The sequence below is a fragment of the Protopterus annectens genome, chromosome 10.part0, assembly GCF_019279795.1.
Source record: "Protopterus annectens isolate FY-2018-M chromosome 10.part0, PAN1.0, whole genome shotgun sequence".
Taxonomy (NCBI): Eukaryota; Metazoa; Chordata; order Ceratodontiformes; family Protopteridae; genus Protopterus; species Protopterus annectens.
The window spans coordinates 1,285,955,226-1,285,969,740 of NC_056744.1; positions in this window are offsets into that span (position 1 = coordinate 1,285,955,226).

Sequence of the window (14,515 nt, forward strand, 5' to 3'; positions counted from 1 at the left end):
CCACAATATGTTCCCTAAAACAGAAAGTGCTATTACTTAGACTCCAGAAACAACCCTCAGACTTGCTCAGCTTTCACATCCATTTCAATATTCCAAACACTTAGTAACACGCTGCAAAACGTAGCCCATGATTAACCAGCTAAATGTTTGGCTAACCAAGTACTCCTATCCCTAACCAACATGGATTCTAGGCCAAAAACAGTACAATAAGAGGAATATAAATAATAATTGACGACATCCTCATGGTTACAGACAAACAAGTTACACTAGTAATATTTTTAAACCTGACCAAAGCAACTGACACTGTAGACCATCCACATGTGTGTGCGCGCACACACACACACACACACACACACACACACACACACACACACACACACACACACACACACACACTGATAGGTTCATATGAACCACACACTGATGACAAGTAAGAACAAATGGTTACCATTAAATATTTCAAGCTTTTGCTGTCATATCTACACACACCACACCTCTTTTCTCCTATCCCCAAAAGCCAGCCACTTTCTGTGTACTTCGTTGGTGTTAGACTGTGACAAAAGTGAAAGAACAAACAGTGTCAGTAATTTTTTTTCAACTTGTTGCTGTCATATGCCCATACATAGCATGATCTCTTAGCCCCCCAAGCACAAGATAGCCTCCTGTACATGTCTGATGTTTGACTGAGAGGAAAGTGGTAAAAATAATGATCTCAAACATATACCAACTTGTTTTGCCTAGACAGTACAATACATTTAGATAAGATATAGAGACTTTCTGTGCATGTCTCAGAGGTGTGATTGTAAGGAAAGTCAGAAAAACAGTCAAACTGTCCCCAGGACCCACATCAGCCAGAAGAGTTCTTTATGTGTCTGTACATCTACAGATAATACTGGTATAATTTTGTTCCGCAGATTAACACACATATTTCCACTGTCCCTGACAGCCATATCTTTCAAAAGACACACACACACACACACACATGCATCTATCCACAATCCTTATTTATTTAACATTTGTTTACTGGGAAAGTCTGACATACACAGCCCATTTTCAGCAGAGGCACAGGGAGAAACACTCCAGATGCATGTTTTGCAATGTGGGAGGAAACCACAGCACATGTAGGAAACCCATGCAAATGCAGAAAGGGCATGCAGACTCTGCACAGAATGCAACCCAGTTAAGAATCAAACCAGCAAACTTCTTGTTGTTAGGTGACAACACTGACCACTGCACCACTGTGCTTCCCTTTTTTTCGCATTTTGCACATAGCATCATGGTGTCATTTCAATAGTGGCCATCATCTAGAGTCAATGTTCACACTGCCAGGTGGCTAGGCCTGCTGCAGTTCTTTCATACTACAGATACATACACAGGCAAACACCTATGGGCAATTTAGAGTGTCCAATCCACTTTCCAGATGCCTTTGGAATGTGAGAGGAAACTGGAGCACCTGGGGAAAACCCACTCAAACACAGGGAGGACATGCAGACTCTGAACAGAAGGCATCTCAGCCAGGAATCAAACTGGAGAAGCACTTGCTATGAGGCAACACAACTACACACACACACACACACACACACACACACACACACACACACACACACACACACACACACACGTATACAACACACACACACACACATATAAATATTTGTATGTATGTAATACATATATATATATATATATATATATATATATATATATATGTGTGTGTGTCTGTGTGCATGTGTGCGTGTATATGTACATATAGGTTCATAGGTGTTTAATAGGCTAATGACCCTGGAGCCTTTACAAGCCTAGTCCAAAGTATTCCCTGGCATTGTGCCATCCGACGTTAGTTTCCAGTGCCCTATCAAGCAAGGCCACTGAAGTGATCCCCGGGGTGAATTTTCTATTTCCCACCCACTTGTCAAGATTTCTCTTGAAGAGGGCTAGTGAGGTGCTCTGCTTGACCTGTATTAGAAGTCTGTTCCAGAGCATGGGCAGTCTCTGAGTTAAGAACCTGTCCCTCCAGCATGTTCTGTTGATTGAGATAATGAGGTTGAGATCTCTGGAGCGTGTTGTATGGAGGAACTGGGACTTTTTTAGATGTAGCATATCTAACAGTACTGGGTCAGACATGGCTTTGTAGGTCAAGAAGAGATCACCTTTAAGTAGGTGATATGAGACAGAGTAAAGCTTGAGCTTTTTTGAGTGCCCACATATGGCATGTGTTTAAGTCCTAAGATCCTCTTAGTGAGGTATTTTGTGGCATTTCCAGTTGTTCTAGGTGTCTAGTGAGGTACATGCCAAATGGGGTGTTGTACTCTATAATAGGTCTAATGAGTGAAGAGTAGAGGGAGAATATAACCTCTATCTTCCTGGATGCAAAACTCTTATTAATGAGATGTGCCACATAGAAGGATTTTCTGACCACAGTGGCAATGTGGTTGTCAAAGGAGAGGTCGGTATCAACCTGTGTTCCCAAATCTCTTATTACAACTTTGGTGTTTAGTGGACTACCATCAATGTGGTAGTTCATGGGCACCAAGTTCTTCCCAAAGGGAATGATGATGCATTTTTTGGCATTGAGCTTAAGGCCATGGTTCTGGCACCAGTCATTGGTCTCAGTGAGGCCTTTTTGTAGAATGTGTATATCTCCTGGAGAGTTAATAATGGCTCACATTTGCAATCAGCAAACTTGGTTAGCCAGAGTCCCTTCATGTTGGCCTGGACATCAGAGAAGTAGATGCCAGACAGAAGAGGACCCAAGACCAATCCCTGTTGGACACCACTCATGACTGGTCAGTAGTCAGACTTGGAATCAGCTACTTTCATAGCATGGGTTCTATCAGTGAGCCAGTTTGCAACCCACCTTGTGACATAGGGGTTTATGCCTAGTTTAGTGAGTCTATCTATGATCCCTGAGTGAGGAAAGGTATTGACAGCTTTGGCCAGATCAAGGTAGGCTGTGTGAACTACCTTGGCTTCATCCACAGCTCAGGTGACAGACTCAAAGAAGCCTACCAGGTTGAGCAGGCATGATCTACCCTTCACAAATCCAAACTGCGTGGGGTCTAGAGTTTGGAGATTCTCAATGTCCCCATTAATAAGGTCCATAGCCTTAAACACTGGACTCATCAGGTTAATGGGGCGGTAGTTCACAGGGTCTGTAGTTGCTCCCCCTTTGTAGAGTGGGATGACCATAGCAGTGTGCCATTCAGTAGGGACAAAGCCTGAAATGAGGCTGTCACTGAACAGAGCACACAGGTGTGGTGCCAGTTTGCATTGTAATTCATGTAGAATGCAGCCAGGGATATTATCAGGCCTCATGGAAGCTGTATTCTTGGCCTTGGACAGTGCGGTTTTAACATGTGAACCAGTAATATTGGGTACTTGACATTCCTCCAGTATTATGATTGGCCCTTTAGGGGGTGAAAGGGGGTGAAGTTTGCACTGAACCTGTCGCCCAGTATATTGGCAATGTATCGGTTGGCTCGGTATAAGAGTTACCATTGTGTTATAGCTCACAGCAGATCTGAGTATTGACATTTAGATTCTTGACATAACTATAGAAGGCTTTGTGGTTGTCTTTGGTGTCTGCTGCAATTTTGTTTTCGTAGCAAGGTTTAGAGGATTTGATGAGGGATCTCAGTGTTTTGTTGAGGCTAGCAAGGGAGTTTTTCCAGTCTTGGGACTTCGCCTTTTTCTGCAACAGTTTCTTCCTTCTGTTGTAGAGTTTGTTTATGGTAGGGGACCACCAGATTGGCTTCCTTATTTTGGAGGAGAGCGTCTTGGTTCTGTTGGGTATTCTGTTGGGTTCCATGCATTTGTGCACGTGTTCATACAGTGCATATGTGTATGATTCAGTGGTCATGCACCCATTTTCCATTTGCATAGGTGTTGTGAAGTTAGCACTTCTGTTTTTATAAGGCCAAAGTTTGCTTTGAAAAAGTTTTTCATGGTGGTTACCTTTACGGGGGGTGTGGGTAAGATGAGGATATCCATGGTGATTAGCTTGTGGTCAGATCTGACCAGGGAGGAGTTTAGTGATGGTGTAGAGCAACGGTCGCCCATGTTAGTAATAACAAGGTCAAGGATGTTGCTGCCCCTAGTGGGGATATGAATGAGTTGGATCCAGGGCATTGGAATTAATGAATTCCAGGAAACGTTGGACAAGTGTATTGGTACATGAGTAGTTTTCCCAGTTGATGGAGGGGTAATTGAAGTCACCCAGTAGAGGGTGTTGGGTTGAACCTTAATATTTTCCAGGGTTCTCAGGAATGTGGAGTGGGAGTCTTGGGACATGGTGGGGGATCATTAGCAGGCTACAACCTGGATTGTAGTCTTACCTAGTGTTAGTTGCACCTGAAGTATCTCTGATGCATTATGCTGGGCTACTAGTCTGGAGGTGTGCACATCCTTTATGAAAATGGAGACACGTCCTCCTTTAGGGCTTTGGTCTGAGTTCTGGGGCCGAAATGTGTGGTATGAATTATAGCCTGGCAGCACAGGGGTGCTGTCTGAAGCCTTGAACCAGGTCTCTGTTACTGCACAAATGTCAATGTTCTCCATTTTAAGGAGTGCTTCGAGTGAGTGCATCTTGAGATTTAGACTGCTAGCATTGAGTAGCATAACCCTCAGATTACGTTTGCTTGTAGCTGTTATGGTGGTAGTTTTGTCATGAGGACATTGCCTAAAAAAGGCACTATAGGGAAGGCAAGAGCCTTGACCAGTATCCGGAATCCTAGGGGTGACAGATGCAGGCCATCTCTGGCAAACCATCAGGTTCTGTCGATCATGTCATCCAGGCAGACAGATACTGGATCCCCTTAGAATGATACCAGAAACTTAGCCAGTTGCTGAAGTCAATCATTTTCTGCTTGTACTGTGGTATCATTCTGGGTGATGGTTGGATGCTACTCAGGGCTAGGGTCATACCTGCCTGGGCTACATGATCTGAGAGCTCCTCCATGTCTCTTTTCACGTAGTCTAGTGAGGTATGTCTCAGATCATTCACACCAACATGGACAATGACAGTTATATTTGTACTTATTGTGCAGTGACTTGAGTGCATGTGTTATGTGGCGGATCCTGGCTCCCAATAGGCAGCTGACCCTTACCTTCTCCTTATTCAAGCTAGTGAGTGGGACGTCAGTGTGCCTTAATATGGAGTCACCTATGACTAGTGTATTGGGTAAGTTGATTTGCCTTAGGGCTTTGGTTGAGTGGCACACAGTTTATGTGAGCTATTTGTTTCATGAATTGTGCTGGGATGTGGTGGTTGCATGCATTTCTGCTTTGGAGGTCTCTGTTTGGGTAGAGTTTTAATGACAGCCTCCACAAAGGTGTGTGTGTGTGTGTTTTGTGTTATTATGTGAGAACTGTGGTTCTCTAAGTTCTAGAGGGCTATGTGTTACATGTGGTGTGATGCTGGTGTTGACCATCTCCTTTTGACTGGCTATTCCAGTCTTGGCTGGAGAGTGCTTGGCTTCCAATTTGGAAATATAGGAGCATCTCTCACAAGTCTGAGTGTTAGGTGGTAAGAGGAGAGGGTTGTCTGTGTACATGAGGCAGTTGCTACATTGCCTCAGGATGCCCAGGTTCACCAGGTTAATAGGAGAAAGCATATGGAACTGACCTTTGGACATGCCTGGATGGGTGTTCAATCAAGTAAGTACTGAAGCTGTTTTACTTTTCCTTATGGAAAGTTTTTAGTGCTGGTAGCTGTTAATGTGCTACAGAAAATGCTTTGAGAATTATTGAACAAGTGCTAGCCTTAATACGCTATTTAAGTGCAGAAAAGAAGAGAATTAGCAAGATCTAAGGGAAAATTTGAAGAGCAGACTTTCTGGCACCAGTAATACTTTACCCATGATAAGCGGCGCTGCACTTCGCGCAAACCTGTGCAAACACGGGTTTTTTAAGGCAGAAAGTTGAAAGGGATAGAAAGCAGACCAAAACAGCCAGTAAGGTTCCATTTCAGAGCTGAAAACCACTCCTCTAGTGGTAGATATGCTTCTCAGTGCTTACCACTCCCACTGATAAGCAAAAAGGCTTCCCTCTATCACAGAAAGGTCTGGGCAGCTCAGAAACTCCAATGCAGTCCTGAATTCAGCAAATCTGCAATCCAGACTATTCTAGCAAGAGAAAATTAATCAATTTATTTATTTATTTATAAAATGGTTGGAAACAAGCAAACAGATAGATTTTTTTTTGAAAACAGTTAGTTCACTTTTAAAAGCAGCAAAGACTAGCACACTTGAGTGTGTAGCCAACAGTAAATGCAGTTGAAATAACTTAAAAAATGACTAAATGAAAGTGTAGTAAGCAATATCAGCCAAAGTAAAATGCAGTTGAAATAAATGCTGTAACCTAAAAAACGACTAGATCAAAGTACGGTAAGCAATTTTAAGCAAAAAAAGCGAACAGAGGTACTTATAATCAAAGTCTCTCTTTCTCCTCTCTGCTGGTGTAGTAGTCTGCAGGATGCCAAAACAGGATCTGCTGAGCTAACACAAGCACAAACCCACACACGTCATCCCTCTCTACAAAGGAGGAGTGACTATAGACCCTGGGACCTATCACCCCATTAGCCTGACAACTCTGATATGCAAAGCTATGGAATGCATCATCATGGACCTAATAAACAAGGATATTGAGAATCTCCAAACTCTGTTGTCCCACACAGTTTGGTTTTGTGAAGGGTATATCATGCCTGCTCAACCCGGTTGACTTCTTTGAATCAGTAACCAGAGCTGTGGATGAAGGCAAGGTGGTTCATACAGCCTACCTTGACCTGGCCAAGGCCTTTGATACCATTCCCCATTCAGGAATCATAGAAATATTCACTAAGCTATGCATCAACCCCTATATCACTAGGTGGGTTGTAAATTGGCTCACAGATAGTACCCACAGTGTGAAAGTAGCTGACACCACGTCAGACTGCCAACCAGTCATAAGTGGAGTCCCACAGGGTTCAGTCCTGGGTCCTCTCCTGTTTGGTATCTACTTCTCTGAAGTCCAGACCAACACAAAGGGACTCTGGCTGACAAAGTTCACAGACAATTGCAAGATGGGAGTTATTATTAACTCCCCAAGTGATGCTGACATCCTACAGAAAGGCCTCACTGAGACCAACGACTGGAGTCAGAACCATGGCCTTAAGCTCAATGCCAAAAAATGTGCCATCATCCCCTTTGGGAAAAACCTGGTTCCCATGAATTACCACATCAGTGGTAGTCCACTGAACACAGAAGGCGTTATAAGAGATCTGGGAACACAGGTTGACAGCAACCTGTCTTTTGACCACCACATTGCCACTGTGTTCAGAAAGTCCTTTTATGTGGCACATCTCATTACTAAGGGTTTTACATTCAGGAAGAAAGAGATCATTGTCTCCCTCTACTCTTCCCTCATTAGGCCAGTCATCGAGTACAATGCCCCATTTGGCATGTAACTCACTAGACAATTGCAACAACTGGAGGCACCGCAAAAGTACCTCACAAAGAGGATCCAAGGTCTTAAACACATCCTATATGGACAGACTCAAAAAACTCCAACTATTCTCTGTTTCATATCGCTTACTTAGAAACAATCTCTGCTTGACTTACAAAGCCACGTCTGACCCAGCTCTGTTAGAAATGCTACATCTAAAGAAATCTCAATCCTTCTACACCACATGCCCCAGAGACCTCAACCTCATTACCACAATCAACAGAACAAGCTGGAGGGACAAGTTCATAACCCAGAGAGTTCCCATGCTATGGAAAAGACTTCCCATACATGTCAAACAAAGCACCTCACTGGTCCTCTTCAAGAGAACAATCTTGATGAATGGATGGGAAATGGAAAATTCACCCCCGGGGATCACTCCAGTGTCTCTGTTCAACACAGGCACTGGGAACTAAGGTCGGGTGGCACAATGCCAGGGTAATCCTATGGGCTAGGCTTGTAAAGGCTCCAGGGCCATTAGCGTAGTACACACCTATGAATCTATGAACCTAAACACGGGTTTTTAAGGCAGAAAGTTAAAAGGGATAGAAAGCAGCCTGAAACGGCCAATAAGGTTCAATTTCAGAGCTGGAAACCACTCCTCTAGTGGTAGATAGGCTACTCAGTGCTTACCACTCCAACTGATGAGCAGAAAGACTTCCCTCTATCACAGAAAGGTCTGGGCAACTCAGAAACTCCAATACAGTCCTGAATTCAGCAAATCTGAAATCCGGACTATTTTAGCAAGAGAAAATGGCAAGAAATGAGCAAACAGATAGAGTTTTTTTTTTATTTTGTTTTTTTAAAAACAGTCACGAATACAATTTAAAACAGTAAGTTCACTTTTAAACATATAAAAGACTAGCACACTTGAGTGTGTAGCCAACAACAGTAAATGCAGTTGAAATAACTTAAAAATGATTAAATAAAAGTGCAGTATGCAATATCAGCCAGAAAAAGTAAAATGCAGTTGAAATAAATGCAGTAATTTGTAAACCGGCTAGATCAAAGTGTGGTAAGCAATTTTAAGCAAAAAAATCAAACGGAGGTACTTATAATCAAAGTCTCTCTTTCACCTCTCTGCTGCTGTAGTAGTCTGCAGGATGCCAAAACAAGATCCGCTGAACTAAAATAAGAACAAACCTGCACAAACCCGTGCAAACATGGGTTTTTAAGGCAGAAAGTTAAAAGGGATAGAAAGCAGCCCAAAATGGCCAATAAGGTTCATTTTCAGAGCTGGAAACTACTCCTCTAGTGGTAGATAGGCTGCTTAGTGCTTACAACTCCCAGTGATAAGCAGAAAGGCCTCCCTCTATCACAGAAAGCTCTGGGCAACTCAGAAACTCCAATAAAGTCCTGAATTCAGCAGGTCTGAAATCCAGACTATTCTAGCAAGAGAAAATAGTGGGAAACGAGCAAACAGATAGATTTTTTTTAAAAAACAGTCAAAAATACAATTTAAAACCATAAGTTCACTTTTAAATGCAGAAAAGGCTAGTGCACTTGAATGTGTAGCCAACAACAGTAAATGAAGTTGAAATAACTTAAAAATGAATAAATAAAAGTGCAGTAAGTAATATCAGCCAGAAAACGTAAAATGCAGTTGAAATAAATGCAGTAACTTGTATAATGACTAGATCAAAGTGTGGTAAGCAATTTTAAGCAAAAAAGGCAAATGGAGATACTTATAATCAAAGTCTCTCTCTGTAGTAGTCTGCAGGATGCCAAATACACACGCATACACACACACCTACTGCATTACTGCTACCCTGATTGTTGTCATTTAATGCAGTAACTTTGGGTGAGAAATTACACAAAGTACTAAAACATATTACTTTCTAATTTGCGAAGAAAAAAAGGAAAAGTAAAGAAATGTCTCTGAAACTTTCATGTTCATAAATTCATGCTAAGTTGCATTGCTTACTTTTCCATGGAGTAAATCTCCAAGAATGAAATGTGCACTCAGTCAAGCTGAAGAGAACAGTAGAAATTAATGAAGCAAATGACCTGCAAACTGCAACAGTTTACAGTAGTACTCAGACAGCCCATTGTATGAGAGCATCTGAAAAAAATGGAGCAAGTCAGTTCTGCCAGTCACAATCACCACTTCTCACTGCCAGTACAACTTCTTTGCTGGCATCATCAATGGGACTCATCCACCAATCACAGAAATAGTACCTACTAAAGGACTAAGGAAAATCCACATCAGAGAACCAGGAGGTCAGTTTCATTTGGTGTGACTTCCTCAACCTTCCAAACTGTGTTAATTGGCCAATTATCACCTTCTAAGCAAACTGGGGTAAAACAAAAGAAAGCACTCAAAGTTCCGATAGGCTGAAAATAGCTTTGTAATATAGCCTCAGTCATGGCATTTTGCATGGTATGCGAGTCTTTTGTTCTATTTTGTATTTAGAGCTTGGGTTGGGTTTTCCCTGGGTCCTAGTGCCAGTCTTCTACCCCCCATTCATAAAACTGTACTGAAGTGCATACAGTCAGTACACTTTCAGACGTCCTTGATCAGAGGTTGCCACTCCTCAGGAATAGGTTACCAATTAACATCAAACCCTTTCTATGACACTGTTTAAGTTTAGCCTCGATGACTGGATGGGAAACCATAAATTCCTTGCCGGTTATTTCACCTATGAACCTCCTAGATATGGGCAGATATTGCTAACTAAGATATTGAGTTTAGGCTAGATCCTTTATATTGGGGTTCTCTAGTATTACAGTGGGTACACCTTGCTAGGCTTATAAAGACCTTTTGGTCAGTAGCCTAGTAACCACCTATGAATATATCAAATAACAAGAGTATTCTTGCTTTCAGTCATCTAAAGTTTTAGAGATGATAATCTTGAGTGTTTTCACACACTCAGACTGCACTGCATTTTTTTTTCAGGATAACTGTTGCCATATCCATAAGAATATGGTGGGGAGAGGTACTTAAGAGGAAGCAAGCCCATCAGCAGGTGGCCAATAGTAATTACATGTTGACTTTATTTTGCCATTACATAGTTGGAGTTCTTCCTGGATATACAACCAGAAGGTAAACATGGTACTCCCAACTCAAACTCTGACAACAAATGTGTAGTTCAGGTAGGATGCAATCAGCGTAAAGGGTGAGGTAAAGAATAATTGGACATTTTACACTGTGTTGCTTTCACAGTGTGCTCAATTCAAGAGAGTGGCACTGGAAACAGCACCAGTACCAGCATGGATACAAATTCATTCACAGTATCAGTGGATATATGAGAACAAATAAGAAACACCCTCAGTACAGGTAATTAGGTGGCTTACAAAAGGGTACTACAGCACTTTAATGACACTAGTAAGGTGCAAGGTTGTCCAGTTGTATGGCTCATAGCAGTAAAATAATGGACAGCACACACCATGCGACTGTTACAGCTTGATTAAAACAAGATGAAGGCAGAATTTCATCTGGCAAGCTATCAGCTAGCTGCATAAAGCTATGGGAAGGCAGTGTGAGCCTTATGGGGCTGTGATACGAATGTGATATGAAAGAGGGGAACATTGAGAGAGTGTGATTATTTGACTGTTGCCTCACTATATCTTGACATTCCTTTTATTCTTTCTTATTTCTTCTTGAAACATTCTAGTCTTCTGGGCAGGCATAAGAGATGATGTTCTGTTCCGGAACATTCTGATGATTTCAGCAAGTTACATTCAATTACGAAACGTGACTTGTTTACTACTTTTGGTTATGCAATATGACTTAGAATGATGTTATGTTCTGAAACATTCTAGTCTTCTGAGCAGGCATAAGAGATGATGTTCTGTTCTGGAACATTCTGATAATTTCAGCAAGTTACATTTGATTACAAAACATACTTTGTTTACTACTTTTGGTTATGAAACATGACTTGTCTGGAGTTTTCTAGTAATGTACTAAAACTCGCAAGGTTATTGGAATATTCCAGTGTAGTATTTGAAATTTACAGAATCATTGTACTTGGCAGGATTTGCTGTTCATTCTGGGGTGAGTGGCCAACACTAGCAAGATCCGGCCTACTCTGGGAAAGTACTGATTCTCATGACTTGTGGTAAACAATCTGGTTATATATAGATGGGATTCTCCTCACTCAGGCAGAAGCCTCATCTGTGGAGTGGACGCACTGCGCAGGACTGTTTTCCTGATGAAGACTCCTGTCTGACTGCAATGGGGCTTCCCAGTCGAGACTGAAGACAGGATGAAGCTTTCTCTTTATCGGTGATGTATAACTTTCTTTAACTGTATTGTCTAATCTTATTTTCTGCTAAACTTTTTATTTTAGTAGAATAGAGTGAATTTACTTTTCTGTTTCTAGCAGACAAATAAAGTTTATTAGCTTGTTAGTTTTCTTGGTGTCAGTAGAAATAAAGTTTGTATTCGTTAACTTTTGATGTATAGTGTTTTTATTTTGAATCCTGCTCATTAGGCAATACATTATTTTTGGCGTAGTCAGCAGGATCCGAAATGTTTAAAAGGAAAAGTAAGAAGGACATAGAGGTTTTTGAGATAGAAATCCCAGGATGGGACCAGGACCTGTACAAAACACTAGCTTTGGAATGGTTAATGAGTACAGGATTAAGTGAGAATTGGGATATTTGTTTAAAAGATGCCGAACCTGGTTCGGTGCAAGCATGCTTACAAAAGGTTTTAGTGGAAAAAGGGAAAGAATTGAGTGCTGTATGCAGACGGGGCTGGATCCTCTTGACTGCATACCGAAAATTACATGAAGATAAAATACGTAAGTGCAAACAAATAAAACAACTAGAGAAACAGATAGTAGAGTTAGAAAAACAAAATGTAATTTTACAGTGTCAGATTAAATTGTTAGCAGACAAAACAGACATGTATTAGCATGTAGCCGAAAAGGCTGCAATACCAGTAGCAAGATATAAATATTGAAAACGAAGAGGCAAAGTTAATAAAAAGAAAGTACAAATGTCAATAGCGAAGGCAGGTTTTGACTGGGACCCGGACCATTGGGATGGAGATATCTGGTATTCTTCTGATTCTCCGTCCTATTCAGACTCTGATAATGAAAATAGTATTTTCCAGGGAGAGGAAGAACAGAATAAAGGGGGACCAGTAAAGGTAAACCAATTCTTCGACGATGGAAGCAAATGGTTAATGGGGCACAAGGGCTCCAAGGAGGGCAGGAAGAATTTCATTACGAAGACTTTACTCAACAGGAAATAAATGATTTGATTGAAAGATTTAAACAAAAATCTGGAGAATCATTAATAGCATGGATAGTGAGACTTTATGAATTTGGGGCTGCTGGAGTAGAAATGGCTAGAATAGATACTAAAAGATTTAGTATGTTAAGTAATGATCCATCAGTGCAGGATTCATTTCGAAATTATAACAAAGGTGAAATGGCAAGTCTTTTCAAAATTATAGCAGATTGCTGTGCTGAAAATATCCAACAGAAATGGACTGGCCTTCTAATGATAGGCCATGGTACACGTTATGAGATGCTATTCAAAGAATTAAAGAAGAGACAATGAAAACTGCTTTGCTTGTAGGGGGCGCTGATGCATTACTACAATGTGTTTTGACAGCTTCTGCTAGAAATAAGATTATTAAGTTACCCCTCTAGCTTATAAAACGGTAATATTTACATATTTAATTAGTGAGACGGGAAATCCTATTTCTCAAGTTAATGAGGGATTGCGGCAGTTGAGAGAGCTAGGAGAATGGGGACCAAAACAGTTAAATAATGATAGACGAGAAAATGAAAGTGCTGGATATAAAGAAGCTCGAGTGTCCCAAAAATATATGTTTACTGCGTCGTTGAAAGATGGGGTATCAAAGGATAAAATTGATGAGATAGACACTCCGACAATGTGGGAGATGTACAAAAAATGAGGTTTGAATAAGAAAGGTAGGCAAACTCGGAATATAGAAAAACAGGAGGAGAATGTAGTAGGCAGTAAAGCTGAGAATAGGGAAGAAGGTTCAGCAGTTCCATTTGCTCCACCTGCAACGTATCCTGACTTGTCAGATTTACATTTCGATTTTGGCCAAGCTCCAGTAAGTGGATGGGCTCGGCAGGATTTTAGACCATATGTAGACTTGACAATATTCTGGAAAAATAAGAATGAACAACAGGTCCGAGCTTTAATTGATACTGGAGCGGAGGCCTCATTCATTTATGGTAATCCGAGTTTATTCAAAGGGCAACTAGTTACTATTACAGGACTTGGTGGAAAGCAAATTAAAGCTGTTCAGATGATGTTAGAAATGAAAATAGGTCGATTGCCACGGAAAAAGTACTCTGTCCTAATAGTATTTGTTCCTGAATATATAATAGGAATTGACATTCTAAAAGGGTTGATATTGAATTTATCGGACAAACAGTATCAATTTGGCATTAAGCCATATTTTTCAGTCAAAACAGTTATAGTAGGGAAAGTTAAAATGCCACCAGTAGAATTACCTTCAGCAACAAAGGTAATTAGTTTGAAGCAATATAGAATCCCTGGGGGGCATAAGGAGATAGGTGAAACAATTCAGGATTTATTAAATGCAGGTGTCTTGAAAACTACTACAACAGCATGGAATAACCCAGTTTGGCCTGTTAAAAAGTCAGATGGGTCTTGGCGAATGACAGTAGACTACCAAGAATTGAATAAATATACTCCGCCACTAACAGCGGTGGTTCCAGATACAATTACGTTAATAGAAAATATACAGAAACACCAGGGTACTTGGTATGCAGTAATAGACTTGGCAAATGCTTTCTTTACCATACCAATTGCAGAAGAGAATTATGATCAATTTGCTTTTACCTGGCCAGGACGACAATATGCATTTACTCGGTTACCACAAGGATATTTGCATAGTCCTACTATCTGTCACAAAATAGTGGCAGAACATTTAGACGAAATAAGGTCACCTCAGAACATGCAAATTTCACATTACATTGATGATATTCTTATTCAAGGGAATTCTGAATAAGAAGTGAGTGAGTATTTACAAATGGTAATAAATCACATGAGAACAAAGGGCTGGGAAATAAATCCCAATAAGATT